The sequence below is a fragment of the Plectropomus leopardus genome, chromosome 12 (genome assembly GCF_026936395.1).
Source record: "Plectropomus leopardus strain MGB_pleo_1.0 chromosome 12, ASM2693639v1, whole genome shotgun sequence".
Lineage (NCBI taxonomy): Eukaryota > Metazoa > Chordata > Actinopteri > Perciformes > Serranidae > Plectropomus > Plectropomus leopardus.
The window spans coordinates 19,642,001-19,659,299 of record NC_142187.1 but is presented as its reverse complement, the minus strand read 5'-3'; the positions used below and the strand labels follow the sequence as shown (position 1 = coordinate 19,659,299).

General features: G+C 37.1%; 1 pseudogene; it reads left to right on the top strand.

The window, feature by feature from the left end:
- Window positions 1–6,571: 6,571 nt before the first annotated feature.
- On the top strand, window positions 6,572–15,264 carry LOC121950958 (RING finger protein 228 pseudogene; annotated as a pseudogene).
- The last annotated feature ends 2,035 nt before the right edge of the window (window positions 15,265–17,299 follow it).

Sequence of the window (17,299 nt, the reverse complement as noted above, 5' to 3'; positions counted from 1 at the left end):
TTGTGAAGTTGTTGCAACTTAAAAAAGACAAGTGCAATTACCTTGTTCTTCCTAAGTGTCAACAACTTCAGGAAATCAAGTTTGTCTGACTTAACTTTATCATTACAAAGAGGATTTTGCCAGTGATGGAGATAGAAGATCTGAGAGTTTTGATTTCTCAGCATGTTTAAGAATATACAAATATGACTGACTACTTTGCAACCAGCAAAATACAGATATACAGCACAGTAAACGTGGTCAACTGAAGTTGCTAAAAGTTGGAAAGATTGAGTTAATTAAACTTGTCATTTTTAAGTTGCAACAATTTCGCAAAATTAAGTAAAGACAGTTGCATTTAAGTAAACTTAACAGTTACATATACATATTAAATAAACATAAATGAAGACTACTAGCCATATTTACTTAATTTTTTCAAAGCGGTCAGTTTCCTGGACTTTTTTTTTTTTTTTAAGTAAATCAACTTGTCAGATATGACACTGTGATGATATATCTGAGGGACGGTATTAGGACACTGCTTGGCACATCACTAAGAAAGTTTTGTGATGTACCAAACAGTGAAGAGAGCAATGGAGGTTAGTTATATAAGTATCAAAAAGTAACACATTACAACCATGTTAGAAAATATGAATAACAGGGACAGACTGAAAGCCCTAATGCAAATGTTCTCATACAGCATGTTTACATTGATACACACACACACACACACAATTTTGCATAATATATCACTTGCCTAAATACACAAAAGGCAATAATTTTTGGTTCTGACATTAAAATTATTACAATTAATAGTAGCTGTTCTTGTTAAATGGTTTTATTAGCTGTGCTATAATTATTATTATTATTATTAATAATAATAATATTAACACTTGCTTTAGAATTAAATAATGTATATTAGCAAAACAACAAAATTATAAACAGTTAAAAATGAGTAGTCTAGGTGGAGATTTAGTTGTGGCAGCTTCCAAAGGGCTCAAACGGCCACCGTCGATTTAAGTTTTAATTGCTCGAATATTCTCAGGTCTGCCTATGTATGCGCGATTACATAATTATGATGAGACGAGACTGAAGAGGGCTGCAACAGGCGAGAATATTAAGATACCATGCACTTAACAGTTTTTTAAATAAACTATGACACCGTGACGGTTTTCTCGTATTTTATTATTATTATTATTATTATTATTATTTCCATTATGTCTATTATTTTGTCTCTTATTTTGATCATAGCTATAAATCATTATCATATCACGATCAGCACGTCTAGAAGCCCTCACCTCATTTGTTGTTACTGCAACAGTTGTTATGTATATTTGTTTCCCAGTGGAGTCCCTCATGCTGTGCATGAGAATGCATTAGGTTATAGTTTACTGTAAAAAGCTTTGTTTTGTTGAAATAGCCCTTGAATGGCATGGCATATATGATGCTGCTCACTTTTTATAATTGACTTGTATAAGGCCTTCTTTATATAATATACTGAAAAGTAGATTGTAAAAAAGGTAGCAAAGAACGAGTTTTTATTTTTTTTTCTCTATCACCCAAAGTATATATGTAAGTAGATTTTCGCAAAAAAAGAAAAAAAAATGGAGGTCATGAGAGAAACATTGTGTTGAAGCGGTGGGATTCTCAGCGTGGAGAGGAGGATCAATTTTTCCACGAGTTCCTCCACACCCCACGCAAAAGTTCTGCACGGTCGTCTAACAGTCGCAGGACTTTAACAAAAGGTGCTGTGCGGCCCCGTGGCTCAGCCACACGGCAGTGTAACACATCCGTGCAAATGGTCGATTATAGACACACAGAACCACATGAGGGATCATTTGACTTTTCTGAAGCTTGCAGAGTTGTGATAATTATGATAATTAGGCGTGTTTAATAGACCGATACATTCTTTCCCCCTCCCCCACTATAGGAATAAGACCATATACTGGCTGATTCTGCTCAGATGCCTCCTCAACCTGCATACCATGAGTGACTGGTTGGTCATGACCTCTTTGGGACAAACTGATGCATTATCAGAGCTGACACTCTGGCAGGCAATCCACTGATCACCATCAGATTTGTCAATACTAGAAGAAAACACTGTCACAACCTCATGGAGGATGAGTGGAACCTTACCTGTGAATAAGCAAAAAGAAGCCAGCTGGTGCAACTGCTGTGGCTGATTTTTGTTTGATAAAAGGTGAGAAAACACCAAATGTTGAGGGGGGTACAAGGGTTGTTAGATGACATTTGTTTATCCAAGTTTTATTATAGTTTGACCCACCGCTCTAGCAGGAAATAGTCATCTTTCTGTCCCAGAATCCCACAGCATGTGGCCCAGTATATTTTTATTCCTCCTGTAAGACTTCATGTGGAAAAAAAAGGTTCAGTGGACGCAGAACATGTGGAAACATTATATGTCCATAAAAGAAGGAATGGGGAGGAGGGGAAAAGAAAGTTATCATACTAAAGTTTGACTATCATGAAAAGGATATTGGATCTACCGTGTCAAATCAATTAGTGGGGTAAGCTGAGGCAGAAATGCGCTGTGGTGGTGGTGGACAAAATGCATCAAAAATAAAGTACAAAATGGCCCCGAAAAGAAATAGTGTGTTGAATTTACTAGGCATACGCATAGAGTAAGCCAGCGGCTTTTTAAGGCTGCATTTCTGAAACCGTACACATTTTCAAATAAGAAGAATAATTAGCTCTGTGTCCATTAAAGATAAAGTTAGTCTAATAACCCTTAGGCTGTTTTGATCTTGGCTGTGGCCCTATAGCGATAAGGTCTACGTCGACAGTGGAAAAATCTCTCCAGAGCGACTCACAATACAGCTCAGTGTTCATGATTAACAGCACACCATCAGATCACATATAGATGGATGTTTGTAGGCAATCAGATCATCACAGTGATTTCTGACCATGAGTAAACTGCTGAGCTAAGAGGCCTCAGTTTGTTCTCAAAATTAAAATAGTCAGTCATGCATTCCTTAAACTGCAGGAGAAAAAGTACAGCTTAATGTGACAAGTTAAAAATCCCAAATTTGCAATATCATTTGGGTTTTTATTGATGCTTTATATGTTAAAACAACAGTCAGTTGTAAAACTGTGTGCTTAACCTTTATGGGTCTTAAGGAGATCCTGCCACTGCTGTGAGGGAATTTTAAATAATACGCCATAATGTCTGTTTCTATACTGCAGTCGCCCACAGAGGTCTAATTATAGTCGAGGCTTTGACACAGAGTACGATTACTTCTGCCAATTCTTTCTTTGCAATATTTTAAACACACATTTGGAAATATACCATTTCTTAGCCACATGTTGTGCAGACACTGTTCCTAAATAAAGCTGTGGTCTCACACTGAATTCGTTGAAAGAAAACCCTCATTAAACAAGTTTTCCACCTATTATGTTTTGTGTAAATGCCATACAAGATCATTTCTTTACGTATTAAATCTGTTATATATTGGAGGTGAGCAGGAAGTGTGTTTATGATGCCCTTCAAAACTAATTGGACTGCATCTGATTTTAATTGCTCTATGTGACATATCATCAGTTCATGTTTGATGTTTTGTCTTTATTGGCCCGCTGCAGCTCAGTGACAATTAAAAAGAGCTTTGCATCACAAAGACGACAGAGCACACATTGTGTGAAATAGGAGAGGCAGATTAGAAGAATGGCCAGGCTGACATTTAGATAAGCATCTTCAGAATGAGGAAATCCACTCTGTGATTAGTAGCCTTGGGATGTTACCGTTACAAGGTACTTCCAAAAGAGGCACTGTTTTTATGATGTGTTTGATCTTATCAAATACATATGACCCACAACACTTCAGTGGGAACTCAAACTGACTGCACTTATCATAACAAAGAGCCACAAGGTGCTCCCAGGTGAGAGGGAGCTCAGAAAGAGAAAAGCAGAGCATTTGTTAACCATACAGCCTCTGGGCATGTGGGGTTACTTTAATAGTGCAGCAAATAGGACTTGAATATAGTGAGTTAACAGTAAATGGTCTCATGATGAACATTGCTTCCAATAAAGATTCTTATCTGTCCTGCAATATACTACACCTTTACTTCAGTGTGTGTGTGTGAGAGAGAGTGTGTGTCTTAGGGAAGAGAGACATTGTATCTGGTGTTGTGACAACTCTTTGAAACGGATTTCACACTGCCCCAAAGAAGCCGTATGCATTCTGATAAAAAGCAAAAATATATTTTAGATGTGAGACATATCCAGTACAATATTATGTAAAGAGTAGCAACTCTGAAAAAAACACTGTATTAAAAGTGATGTGGAAATAGCTGTGTAATGCCAAATATTTTTTGCTCTTAAATCACAAAATATGTATTACACATTCCACTCCTTTGCTGAAAATTTATTGCATACTTTCAAGGGTCACACAATTTATGTACTTAAGTTTTGCTTTTTATATATATTAGAAAATGAAGCATAAAAACGCAGTAATGTCAAATATTTCTTGACTGGAGCTGAAGCTGTTAATTGAATAATCAATTAGTTGTCAACTACTAAATTAATCACCAACTAAATTGATGATCAATTAATCTATTTGACTATTTTTTTTAAGTCAAAGTGATCTGATTCCAGCTTTTTGAATTGAAAATGATCTGCTTTCTTTAATTCTCTGTGACAGTAAGCAAATTATCTTTGGGTTGTGGACAAAACAAGACATTAAAAGACATCTTCTTTGGCTTTGGGGAAAAAAAATCATAATTTTTTCATGATTTTCTGACATTTCAAAGACCAAACAACTAATTGATTATAAAGAAAATAATCAAAATGAAAGTAATTGTTGGTTGCAGCCCTATACTCTTGACTCATGGAACTATATTCATAGCATTAAAACATGCATTATACGAAGAGTTTTGGACATTATTTGAAAAGATTTGAGTTAACATGAATTTTATAACTGGTGAATTATTTTACTTATGAAATGTACAAATTTGAAGAGTAAAACAACTATCATTAATTCTATGATAACACATGTAAATTACTATAACCTCTCTATCACCAACTCTTTTTTTCACTTACCACACATGCTTTTAAAGACTAATGTAACAAAAGCATCTTTAATCTGATTACTATTGCTAATAACTGCAACTCATTACAGTTACTACACTGTTAGGATGTGATTGATTGCATGTAATTGTATTTGACTGTAATCCAGTTAGACACAATATGCTACTTCCCAACTCTACTGTCTCTAGTGTCTCTGTACAAACTGCACGCATAAATTCAGCCACAAGAGGGCACATGTTTGCTCAATTTATGATGACACGTCCAACACCCCATACAGTGTGTGGCCTAACTGTCTGACACCATGAAGCACCTCTTTCTACAGAGATGAAATATAAACTCACTCACTTCTCAAAAGACAGATCATTTCCCCTCATGATGCTCTTTCTTGGTATTACACTTTAGGATGGTGTTACAGCATGCTGGTTTTGCATTACTGAATGGAGACAATTAGGATGTCTAATAGGGGAATCAGTGATTTTCCAGCAGTGGATTCTGTTTTTCATATTATTTCAAGAATATTTGAAAATGCATTTTCATGGTCTATAAAGTCATCTGTAAATGTAATGTGAAAGTTTTTCATTTATGGTACTGCAGATCTTGTCAAAACTTTGTCAAACTACAGACATCAAGCAGTTTCATCCTACAGTGTCATACTGGTGCAGTATTGGGGATTGACTAGTTACATGTAACACAGTCAAAGACTTCATTTTTTTCTATTTAAACAAAGTGGGGGACACATATGACACAGAAGGTTTGGGGAGTCATCTACCAGAAAATCTTCATCAAACACTTAATTTTCTGCATTCTTGTGCCTTTTCTGCATCAATATATGGTGTAAATGTTTTGGATCGTTTTAAAAAAAAGTCATCTGCTACTTTATTACATTATTATATTATTGATGAGACATGTCCCCTGCGGCCCCCTGACATATACACCTATGAACGGAGTTCTGTAAATAAATAACAAAATAAATGTAATTTTAATACTACAATTACTGTCACTAATCAAAAATGTTGGGGATTACAAGGGGTTACCTATGAATATATTTTGAGGGTAAAAAGTTTATTTGTCTATATTCTTTGTTATATTAAGTCACTTTAAATTAAAGATTGGCAGTAATCAGTGTGGAGTTGTGAGGTTTACAATTCCTGTTTTAAAGTTATGTTTTAAGGACCTTTGAACATGATTGTCCAGTTTTTAAACCATGTCAGAAAAGTAATGAATTATTATAACATTCATTAGAAAATGCAATAAGTTATATTACTTTGACAAAGTTATTAAAATAGTTACATTACTCACTACATTTTTTTCCCACAGGGTAACTAGTTATCTGTAACAAATTTCATTTCAAAAGTAACATTGCACACTCTGCCTATAGGATTTCTTAGTAAAGAGCAGCTATTGAGCTATGGGAAGTAAAGGAATGTTTAAAGTGGAAGATGAGCCCTCACTGCACTTGCTTGAGAGGGAAAGCCCATTTGCAAATACATCACGCCTGTCCAACTGCAAACTATCCATCTTTGTAAAGTAGCAGATAAAGCATATAGTCTGGTATCTACAATAATGACTGGTATTCAGACTCCATTAAAAAAAACCCAGAGGACAGCGGCGGTGCTGAGCTGCAGCTGAGTCATTGCTGATCTCACTGCTCGGCGCTGTCCACTGCCCGTGGTGCTGAAAACCAAAGGAACAAAACACGGTGCTCTTTACCGTCGCTGCAGGCGCTGGAGTCTGATCATATGAGTAAGTGGAGCTATAAAATCCACCTCTTCTACACAACTCAAACTTGTGACACGCCAGGTGACACAGATTGGTAAATCAATTTGAACTAGTTTATCTACTGCATGTTTTTTTTGCTGTAAACTGGGTTTAGTTCATCGCAACAATGAAGAGCCTATAGTCTTGTCCCTGTCCACTACCACGGGTTGTGCTCCGGGCCAGTTCTGCAACAAGTCTGTGATCGAACAACCGAGACACGACATCTAACAGGACTGATCATTATTTTTTATTACTTTACAACGCTTTGTTGTCATCCGGGAATTTTCCCACCCGGAAATACTCCACAGTATATGCTCGATCATTCATGTAGATGGACACTGTCATGAAATAAAGCTGTTTTTGTGCCCCTATTAGACGGATTATGGCGGATGCGGTAGATACGGGAGGCGATGGTAGCTCAGCTCCATCTGACGTGACCGACTCGCTTCCCAACGACGTATACGAGTGCAAAATATGCTACAACTACTTCGACCTGGACCGCCACACTCCCAAACTACTGGGCTGCTCCCACACCTTCTGCACCGAGTGCCTCGACGCTCTGCACTCCCGGCAGGGCCGAGGATGGAGGATCGGCTGCCCTGTGTGTCGCCAGCGCACTATAGTGCCGGAGTATCGGGTTCACAACCTCCCCGACAACATCGCGCTGACAGAATCGCTCCCGATTGAAACGCACGAGCCTGCGGACTCATCAAACACAGACACCCCCGCAGCTCCGGCCGTCTCTTCAGCCGCGTCCCAAGAGAGCAACTGTCACACTTGCAAACAAGTCGCGTTTCTGAGCGGCTGCGGCTGCGCCATCTTCTCTTTCCTGTCCATGGTGGTGCTTTTACTTCTGGGCCTCATCTTTGTGCAGAACTTCAATCACACTACATGGCCCGTCGGCCCTATCTGTTTGTTTGTTGCCAGTGTCCTCGCGCTGTTCTCGCTCATCCTCACTTGGTTAATGTGCATGTTGAAGAGCCGACCTGATACTGAGGCAAGCAACTTCAGTTCCCTCACTTCTAATGTAATGTGACCCATTGCAGGCTACAGAACTACTCAAAACTAACCTGGTCAGTATTTGGAAAAAAAAAAGGGAAATCTATACTGTAAAATCTGACAAGTTGGTTTTAAAAAAATCTAGGAAACCAATTGCCTTGAAATATGTAAGAAAATATAACTATTAGTCTTAATAATGTTAACTTACTTCCTAATTGTTAAGCTTACTTAAAATTTGGTTATACTTACTTAATTGTGTGAAGTTGTTGTAAATTAAAAATGAGCTTAATTAACTCAATCTTTCCAAGTTTTAGCAACTTCAGTCAACCAACTTTACGGCACTATATATTTGTATTTTGCTGGTTTCAAACTCATATTTGTATATTCTTAAACATGTTAACAAAGCAGAACTTGCAGATCTCTAAACTTCCTTACTGGCAAAATCCTCTTTGTTGTGATCAAGTTAAGTCAGATTAACTTGGTTTACAAAACTTGCAAACACTTACAAAGAACAAGGTAACGACACTTGTTATTTTTAAGTTAAAAAACCTCAGTAAGTAAATACACCTAAATGTTGAGTAAACTTAGCACTTCCATATAAAGTAAACATAAGTTAAGATTAATAGTTATATTGACTTTCTTTTTCCAAGGCAATTGGTTTCCAAGATTATTTTAAGTAAAATCAACTTGTCAGATTATGTGCTTAAAAATCCTTATAGATGCCAGTGTTACGAACATGAAGTCATGCACCTTGTGAACTCTTTTTCTGCCTTTTTTATGGATTCGTGTCTCAGGTGTAAATAATTAAATGAATAATGGCTGAATTCCATTTAGCTGCTTCAGTTTCAGGGTCCTGGTGGCTCACTGTCATGACTTACTGGGACACACAGAACAGAGACATTGTTAATGTCATTTGTGACATTTGTGCTGTTTCTACCATGACTAATACCCCTCCTATAAAAGGCCTTTTTTGACCTAAATGGATGGTTGTATTAGCATCATGGCTCGAGTTACTCTTGCAAACTATCCACTATAGGTAGTCTGAAAAATATTTAAATTAAATCACAGCATAAAGTGTGAAACTAAAATACAATACAATATGTTTGTATCAGTGGTGGAGGAAGTATTCAGTTCCTTTATTTAAATAAGTATATAATAGCTTATACCACATTGTGAAAATACTCTGTAAAAATATTAATAGGTAAAAGTACGGATATAATCAGGAAAATGTACTTAAAGTACCCTATTCAGAAAAATCTTTTTAAAAAGAAAAATCCAAATTATTTCCAAAAAGGAAGAAAAGAAATAAAATGACAGAAATGTCCATTAATATAATTGCCAAAGTACCCAATTCAGGGGAAAAAAAACACCCAATAATCTCAATACCTTTAAAATACAAAAAAAAAAATTGAAAAAGATTTTAAAAAATAAATAAAATGACTTAAATGTCATCAAAGTAGTTGCCATATCTGTTGATCAGCTAATTGACTAATCGACCAATCATTTCAGCTGTACTTGTAAACTATTGGGTTGTTAAAGTTATTAAAAAAGACCATATTTTATGTACTTTTATGTTTTTCATGAAAAAATCCTAATTTGTAAAGTAACTAGTAACAACAGTGTTCAGATAAATACAGTGATTAAAAAAATACAATATTTCATTTTGAAATGTTGTGGAGTAAAAGTACAAAGTGGGATGAAAACAAAAGATTCAAGTTAAGTACAAGTGCCTTAAATGTATACTTAAGTACAGTATATGTGTATTTGTACTTCGTTACATTCCACCACTGGTTCCAATAATGTATGTGTGACACATCAATAGAAATGAGTTAGCATTTTAGCACTCCCAGTTGTAAATTTGCATTTCTTAGGATAGCAAAGGCATAACCTGCGCTCCTCTCCCTCTGACTGAGTAGTTAGCAGTCTTTACCTTTGTTGGTTGTATTGGTTAGGTTTAGGCAAAAGGAGTGATGTCACTGTCAGGGCAAGCCAATCAGAAGCAGAGAACAGCAAATTAAGGCAGGCTGTGACTTTGCCATCCTATCAACGCAAATTTGCCTTCCAGTTCCCTCGTCTCTAAGTCAGTGGGGTATTTTGAACAGGCTTTAGGTTAGATGCCTGTACTAAGGTCTGTGACTAACATAAACAAAAAGATTTTCAAGTTTTGTTTGATGACGTTAAATACGATTGTGAATAAAACACGTGAATTTTGTCGCTTTTAAGAATCTTTAAAAAAAAAAAACAGTTGATAACAAGTGGCTTAATGAGACAACAGAAGGTCATCATGTCGAACGTGGCTTTACCTCCTCACTGTGGTTCACAACATCTATCTGACAGTAAAACTAAGTGTATTTAATGGGTCTACCATAAAATGTATTAATAGTTTCACCTATTAGATTTACTTAGTTTACATCATCACATATGAAATTGGGGTACTGCCTTTTGTGTATCTGCCAGACAACACAGTAGAGTCTTTGCGCTTTATCTCGCGAATGCAAGAAGATTGTTAAGATACTGAATGCAGATGGCAATCTTTTCCTTGGTAGGTTTATGTTTTTTTGTAGTTGGATAGTTTAGAATAATATTGATAATATTGTCCAAAGAATGTACAAAAGTGTGCTATCGTTAAGCCCGGCAAATTTGGCTCTGTTTTCAGTAAAGTCCAAAGCATTATAGGCCTAACCATCGGGATTTTCCCTGCCCTAGGTGTGGAGAGCAGTTACGAGCCGACCACGGGTCTCTCCCTTCTAGGGTTGCCACCGTTCCCCTATAATATGGGATTGTCCCCTATTGAAAAGCATGATATACTATCCCTTACTGAATCAATACAGGACACATTTTGTCCCATATTTCTGTCCACACCCTGCTCAGATGCATAAACTATGCTTTCACATGCTTGGAATGACATGAGAAATAACAAAACCACAAGAGCTTCACATTCAGAATTTGCAGAGAAGACTGACACAAAACAGAATCCCAGTAATGAGTCCTAAAACCCAGAAATGTTAGCATTTCAGCACCTCTGGTTCCCTCGTCTCAAAGTCAATGGGTTTTTGGTTACAAGTCTTGAATAAAGTCTGTGGTAAACACTAGCTTCTTAAGAGACTTTCACATTGGCAAGCTTCTCCGACAAAACAGCTGTCATTAAACGCGACCATTACGCACAGCTGTGGCTATTAATAGTCTTAGTAGCACCAATTCATCACATGTACCTGTAAACCATCAACATGGTGATATTTCATACAGACAGATAATTGATGCTTAATTTATAGCACTCATATTGAAACAGGCTTTACAAATTGCTGCACAATTCAAGATAAAATCAAAATATCATGAGCATATTTCCCCACTTCACCTCTCCGCCCTAACTCCTAGAGTGTGACTCTATCCTAAACCCTTCTCAAGCTGCCATCTTTGCTTTTGAGTTAAATTACATAAAAAATAATTCTCAGTGCCATATCCATATTTTATCATCCTAAATGTCCTCAGTTTTGGTTTTTGATCCATATATCACCAACCTCTTTGTTTTTGAGGGGGCCAAAATAAGTAGTGTTGTAAAGCAGTGAAACAATGGAAATGTAGATGAATTCCAAGGGGTCTTCAATCATATGATGGGCTTAAGTTTACTTTCATATAAACTGTGAGAACATACAAATCCATGACTTGGTCCGCACCCAGATCACTCTCAAATGTCTCTGGTTACAGGGAAGTGTGCAATAACAGAAATGTCTAATTTAATTTCTCTGGATATGTTTTGTATAAATCAGGCTTCGAACACATTCTCTTTTCAGTCATCATTTCCTTTGTTTTAGAACATTATAATGAGATTGTCACTTCACTAGGTTTGGGTTATTAGGTCAGTTATGATTCAAGAGGATGTCTCAATTGAGTTTAGCTGAATCACAATAACACAGTGGATATTTATCTCCACTTAGTGTTGTTTTAAGAGGCAACACCGGTCCCAGGAGTCAAAATCCATCTCTTTCAGCTTTCTCAAAGGGGACTCCTTCACTTGGTCATCTAGATGATGAGTAATGCCACTTAAATGCCACTGTGACAAAAGCCTGGGGAAAAAAAAGGAGGGGTGGCAGGCTTCCACTGGGAGCCACAGGCAACACTGTGTCTGGGACAGAGGGCTTCATTTCACAGGGACTGGGGGGCTTAAAGTTAACGATTACTTTGAAATCTGCAGCCCCTACTGCCATCAAACTCTCCCACTACAGCCCACTCTCCCTCCTCCCACCAGCCGTCACTCCCCTCTCCCGAAAAATAAAAAGCTGTCGCCACAGAGCAGGGGATGAGTTTGGAGCAGATCCTCTTTGATGACAGAGAAGGATCCTTTTGTTCCCTAATCCCTACAAAAACCCTTCCCCCCTTCTCCCTTTAAGTTCTACTGGACGTCAAGGGGCTTCATAATCAGCCAGGGGCTAAAAAGTTATTAGTTTAGTTGTTTTACTTTAAAAGATTGGAGTGTAACAAAAAAGCATAGGTATTTCATTTAATAGGCTATTTTAGCACTCAACAAGCGTTGTATCAAAACAATGTGGGAAGTAGACGTAGATATAGTGTGTTAAACTTTTCTCCATCTGACCAGTGGCCAGAGTTTCACTGGCTCTCGAGCTGTTGCTTAAACTACAGGCTGTACTTTCACATTTTTGTATTGCCCACCAACTGCCTACAACCGATGCCGCCACAACCATGTAATCACAGAGTATAAAGCAGATCAAGAGACACACCCACCTCTCTTTCTGTCTTTCAAACGCCGACCGAAACCTGGTCAAACGGTAAGGCTAGGCAGTGCTGATCAAATATAAATAAAGATTATGTAACTTAATTACCTTTTCTCATTTAAAATGTTTTCAGAAACTTATTTTAATGACCATTTCACCATGATGGCGAGAGTTTGTGAACAGGAAGTAGGTGCCATACTGCTTCCTGCACAGTGAAAACTGGGGCCAAACAAAACTGTGATCAAACAGTAAAACTAAGAAGCTCTGATTAAATATAAACCAATATTCTGTTGCTGAGTAGTATATTTCTTACCTCATTTTTTTAACAGAAACATGTTTTTTATTGTTTCACACAGAGCATTTCAAATTATGTCAGGCTCAAAGCATTCTGGTAGTTGTAGATTTTCTACCTCTTGAGCAAAAGCAAACATTTTCTCTGTTTTTTCAAAAGTGTTTGTGTCCTTCTACTGCAGAGACGGCCTATTTTTATGTGAGAGTCAGTGAAATACTTCTTTAAGTCTTCTATTTTTGGTGTTTTCAGTGTGTAGAAATCTCTTTTAGAGCGGCAGGAATTAAAAGAAACGTATCATTAAGTACTACCCTAACAAGTCACATGACACTAGTGAATGGTTGTTATAGGTGGATCCTATAAGGGAATAGCCATTATCCACCGTGCATGCTGTCAAGACAGACGGGGTCACCCAGAGACAGACAGTTCCAGGATACATTTCCTCTCTTCTTGTGTCTCGCCCTTTAAGTGTGTGTAAAGTGTGTCCTCCTATCATTATCAGATTGGACACACAAATTTCACAGAGGAGATGAAAGTGTTCCTTTTGCTTCCAACATCTGCCCTCTTATGGGTTGCGTCCCATCAAAATGACCTCAAAGACATAGCCCTAGGAGAGCGATTATCACCACTCGCACTCGTCATGTGACCACATGCTTGGGTAAATGCAGTGCGTTTCTGAGAAGGAAAAGGCATGAACTTGTGTGTCTGTATTTGTCAGAGTATGCTTGCACAGACATAAGGCCTAACAAGCATGCACACACTCCACAGACAAGTGAGAAGGGATCAATAACGAGGGTCAAAGTGTCAAACGTGGCTTACCTTGCCATTTCACCTTCAATATGTTGCTCCAGACTTTTCTCTGTCTTGAACTGTTGGATCTTCTCTCTGTCAAATAAAAACAAAAAAGCATTATTAAAGTGCAGAGCGAAGCCCTCATGAAGTAAATGTGCACCGACTCCCTCTGGTGCATAAAAAATGAACTTGCAGCCAAGGAAAATCGGAATCCTATGTGCCCTGATTCGATTATAAAATGATGAATTCTATAGAAACATTTTGTTTGCCTAATGTTTTTAAACTGCTGCCTCTAGCTGTCACTTTATTCAGTAAAATGAACAAGTTCACTTATATACTGAGGGAGATGGGGGTTGATTGAGTTTTTTTTTTCTGGCCCTTTGAAGGCCACAGAAACAAAGATGTAACATCAAATTGTTTGCTGTCTTCACCTGCACTTGTTTACTATGTTAAAACATCTGAAAGTGGTGATTGTAACATTTCAGTTTTATAGTATCCAAAGTAAAAAAGTGTGTCTGTGGACTATATATAATATAAAACAGTGTTAGAGACACCGGAAATGTGTTACATCTATGTCAAACAAAGGAATCATTAAATATTCTAACATAAAATTATGCCAGAAAAGACTGAATACTGTCAGAGACTGAAAGGTATTTCAACCATCTTTCCATGCTATGAGGACAGAGAAAAAAGAAATAAAGCAAACAATTTGTTTTTATACTTCCAATCCATACATACACTTATATACATTTTATCAGAGAGGGGAAAAAACACAGGGAAGTGCAGTGAGAGAAGAAATATTTTGGGGTTTAGTGTCCTGGTCAAGGGTGAGTAATGTTAAGTAAGATAGTTTTACCATCACCAGTTATCAGCTACTTTTGGTAGCTGCTCCTTTTTGCATTGATGATTGAACCAGCAGTCATTAGTGAATTCTGCCCAATGACACCCTTTTTTTTTAAAAAAAAAAATGACCACCAGTTACTGTCATGGGACAGGATGATTGATTTTCAACAGTAACAGTATGACTAAGCAACACATTGTTGCAGATGGCTCTATCAGGAATGGTGCCTACCACATGATTGCTGTAAATGGAAAGAAATAAACTCAATGTGAATTTTAGTTTATTTCTTTCTTTGTAATTCAAACATTCAATCTTTATGGCTTTATTGGTACTGGTTGACACAGTACAAAGTAGTCCTCACAAAGTACTGGCAGCTCCTCCTCCTCCATCTCTTTACTCCACACCCACCTTCCTCATCTGGATTACTCTTTTCTCCCTCGTCATCTTTACTGACACATACAAATGAGAGGACTGGAAAAGAAACAAGGCCAAAAGGGACAAGCTAAGGAAGAAGTACAAAGAGCTATGAAGAAAGGCCAAAAATAGTGATGAGACCGACAGCTGGGAGGAAGGGAAACTTTCACCGCAGTGTAACTCCAAACTTCCAAAAGAAATTTTCCAGAAGCAGCTGACAGCAGTGCAGATGCTGCTTTCATCTCCTGAATAAGTAACTCTTATTAAAGATGAGAGACACTACCTTCAAGAGTTTTAATATGTAATCACGATAAGGCATGAAAAAGCAATTTGCAACTTAAAGCTTTAATGCAGCTGTTACTGATGCGCAGAAGCTATTGCAAAATACCACAGTGTGAGTTATTAGGTATAAACCTACTGAATAAAGATGAGGAAAATGTACATTATTTGACAAAAGTATACCATCTGACAGAATGTTTGGGATAACATTTTGATTACATTGGATTTTGGGCGATATCTTATAGCATTTAAAACAGTTTGAAATTGCTGATTGCAAATAGATTGTTTTTGTTTTGTTTTTAAATATTTTCTGTATTCTGTTGTGCTGGGATTTAGTATTTAACCCTTTGAAACCTGGGACGACATCAGTTTTCTTGTGCTACGTTCAGATGCCTTTCTTAAGCTTTTAAATCTTTCAAACCTGAGCAAACTGGTTAGATTTCTTTTTAAACATGAGAAAAAAGGCAATGAGCAACTTGACAAGATGTATCCCTCAAATTGCAACAAATCAGCAAAAAGTGACGAGAAAATGACCTGAAAATTTGCTTTAAATAAAGAGAGAAATGGAGATTTAAGAAAATTAACAAACTAAAATTTTATTTTATATTTAAAATTATGTAAGAGATTTATTTTTATTTTTATTTTTAATGTACTATTTTTTAGCCTTGTTTATTTCAGGTAATATCCTTTTTTCAGGTTATTTTTTTTGTAACTTTGCTTTTTTCTTGCTAATTTTTGGGTAATTTTTGGTTAAGTGTCTCATTGCCATCGTTCCATGTTTTTGAATGAAATGAAGCCAATTTTCTCAGGTTTCAAAGGGATAAACTTATCCCTAAATATGTTTATGCAATAAACCTATTTGACAAATTTGCATTGCCTTCTTTGATTTCTGTTCATCTCTGATAAACTACTTTGAAACTCTTGTTACAAAAAATAAATATGCCTTATACAAAATTAGTATGCAAGTTGAAATTTAGTCTATAAACCTATACCAGGCCAATTTCAAACATACAGTTTTGTACAAACTGTATTTTAGTTTCTTTTTTGTCATTTGCTTTTTGTTTTAAAGAGAAAACCAACTACTGGGCTCCCCGATTTTCTGTTTTTTTTGTGGCCAGTTATATTTATAGTTGGCGTGTCCATCATAAAGACAATGTGGCTAACTTAGAATAAAAACAACTTCTGGGCTACCCTTTTTTCTGTTTCTTACAGCCAGCGCAACTTTGTCAGCAGGACTAGACAGTGAAGATGTTCTCATAATTATGTTGACTCTATCTGCCTTTTACTGCAGTTTAAAAGTCTGTCACAGAGATGAGGAAATACAAAGACATCTGTTTTACTCCATCTTCCCTTTCAAAATAAAAGCCCTCTGACAGCATCTCATAGGTTTACCAGGGCAGAGACTAGCAGAGGTGGTCAGAGGCAAGCCAAAGTGAAAAAAGGAAAATAGTCCAAGAGTGAGTGCTGGAAGTTCAGGCATGGAAGTTAAGACAATCTGACAAAAAAAAAAAATGAGTGAAATGAGGATGCCTAAATACTGGCTTGATTGGAGATGAGGAGCAGCTGGGAGCACCAGGTGGAGGTGTTGAGGCTGATGAGGGGGAGTGGCTGGGTGGAGAGAGAGGTGGGGGTGGAGTAAATGGAAAAAATCCCACATCAGCAGGAGAGAGGCAGAGCAGACTGTGACAACACCCACCAACAGAGGTGCTACCTGTCCTAATTTACTAAAATCTTAGACACATCCTAAAACCTAGAAACGTCCTAAAATCTGAAAGATCCAAAAATCCTTGACACATCATAAAATCCCATTAACGTCTCAAAATTGATGCATCATAAAATCCTAGAAATGTCATAAAATCCCATTAATGCCTTAAAACACTGTGACGTCCTAAAATCCTAGAAACATCCTAAAATCCGCTAGCTGCTGATCTTGATTCCCTAGAAATGTCCAAAAATCCTAGAAACATCCACAATCCTAGAAATGTCCAAAAATCCTAGAAACATCCACAATCCTAGAAATGTCCAAAAATCCTAGAAACATCCACAATCCTAGAAATGTCCAAAAATCCTAGAAACATCCACAACCCTAGAAATGTCCCAATATCCTAGAAACATCCTGAAAACCTTGAAATATGCATGGGACTGCTGCAACTGGCCCCTGGTTGCTTGTCATTTTGCAAAAGTGGC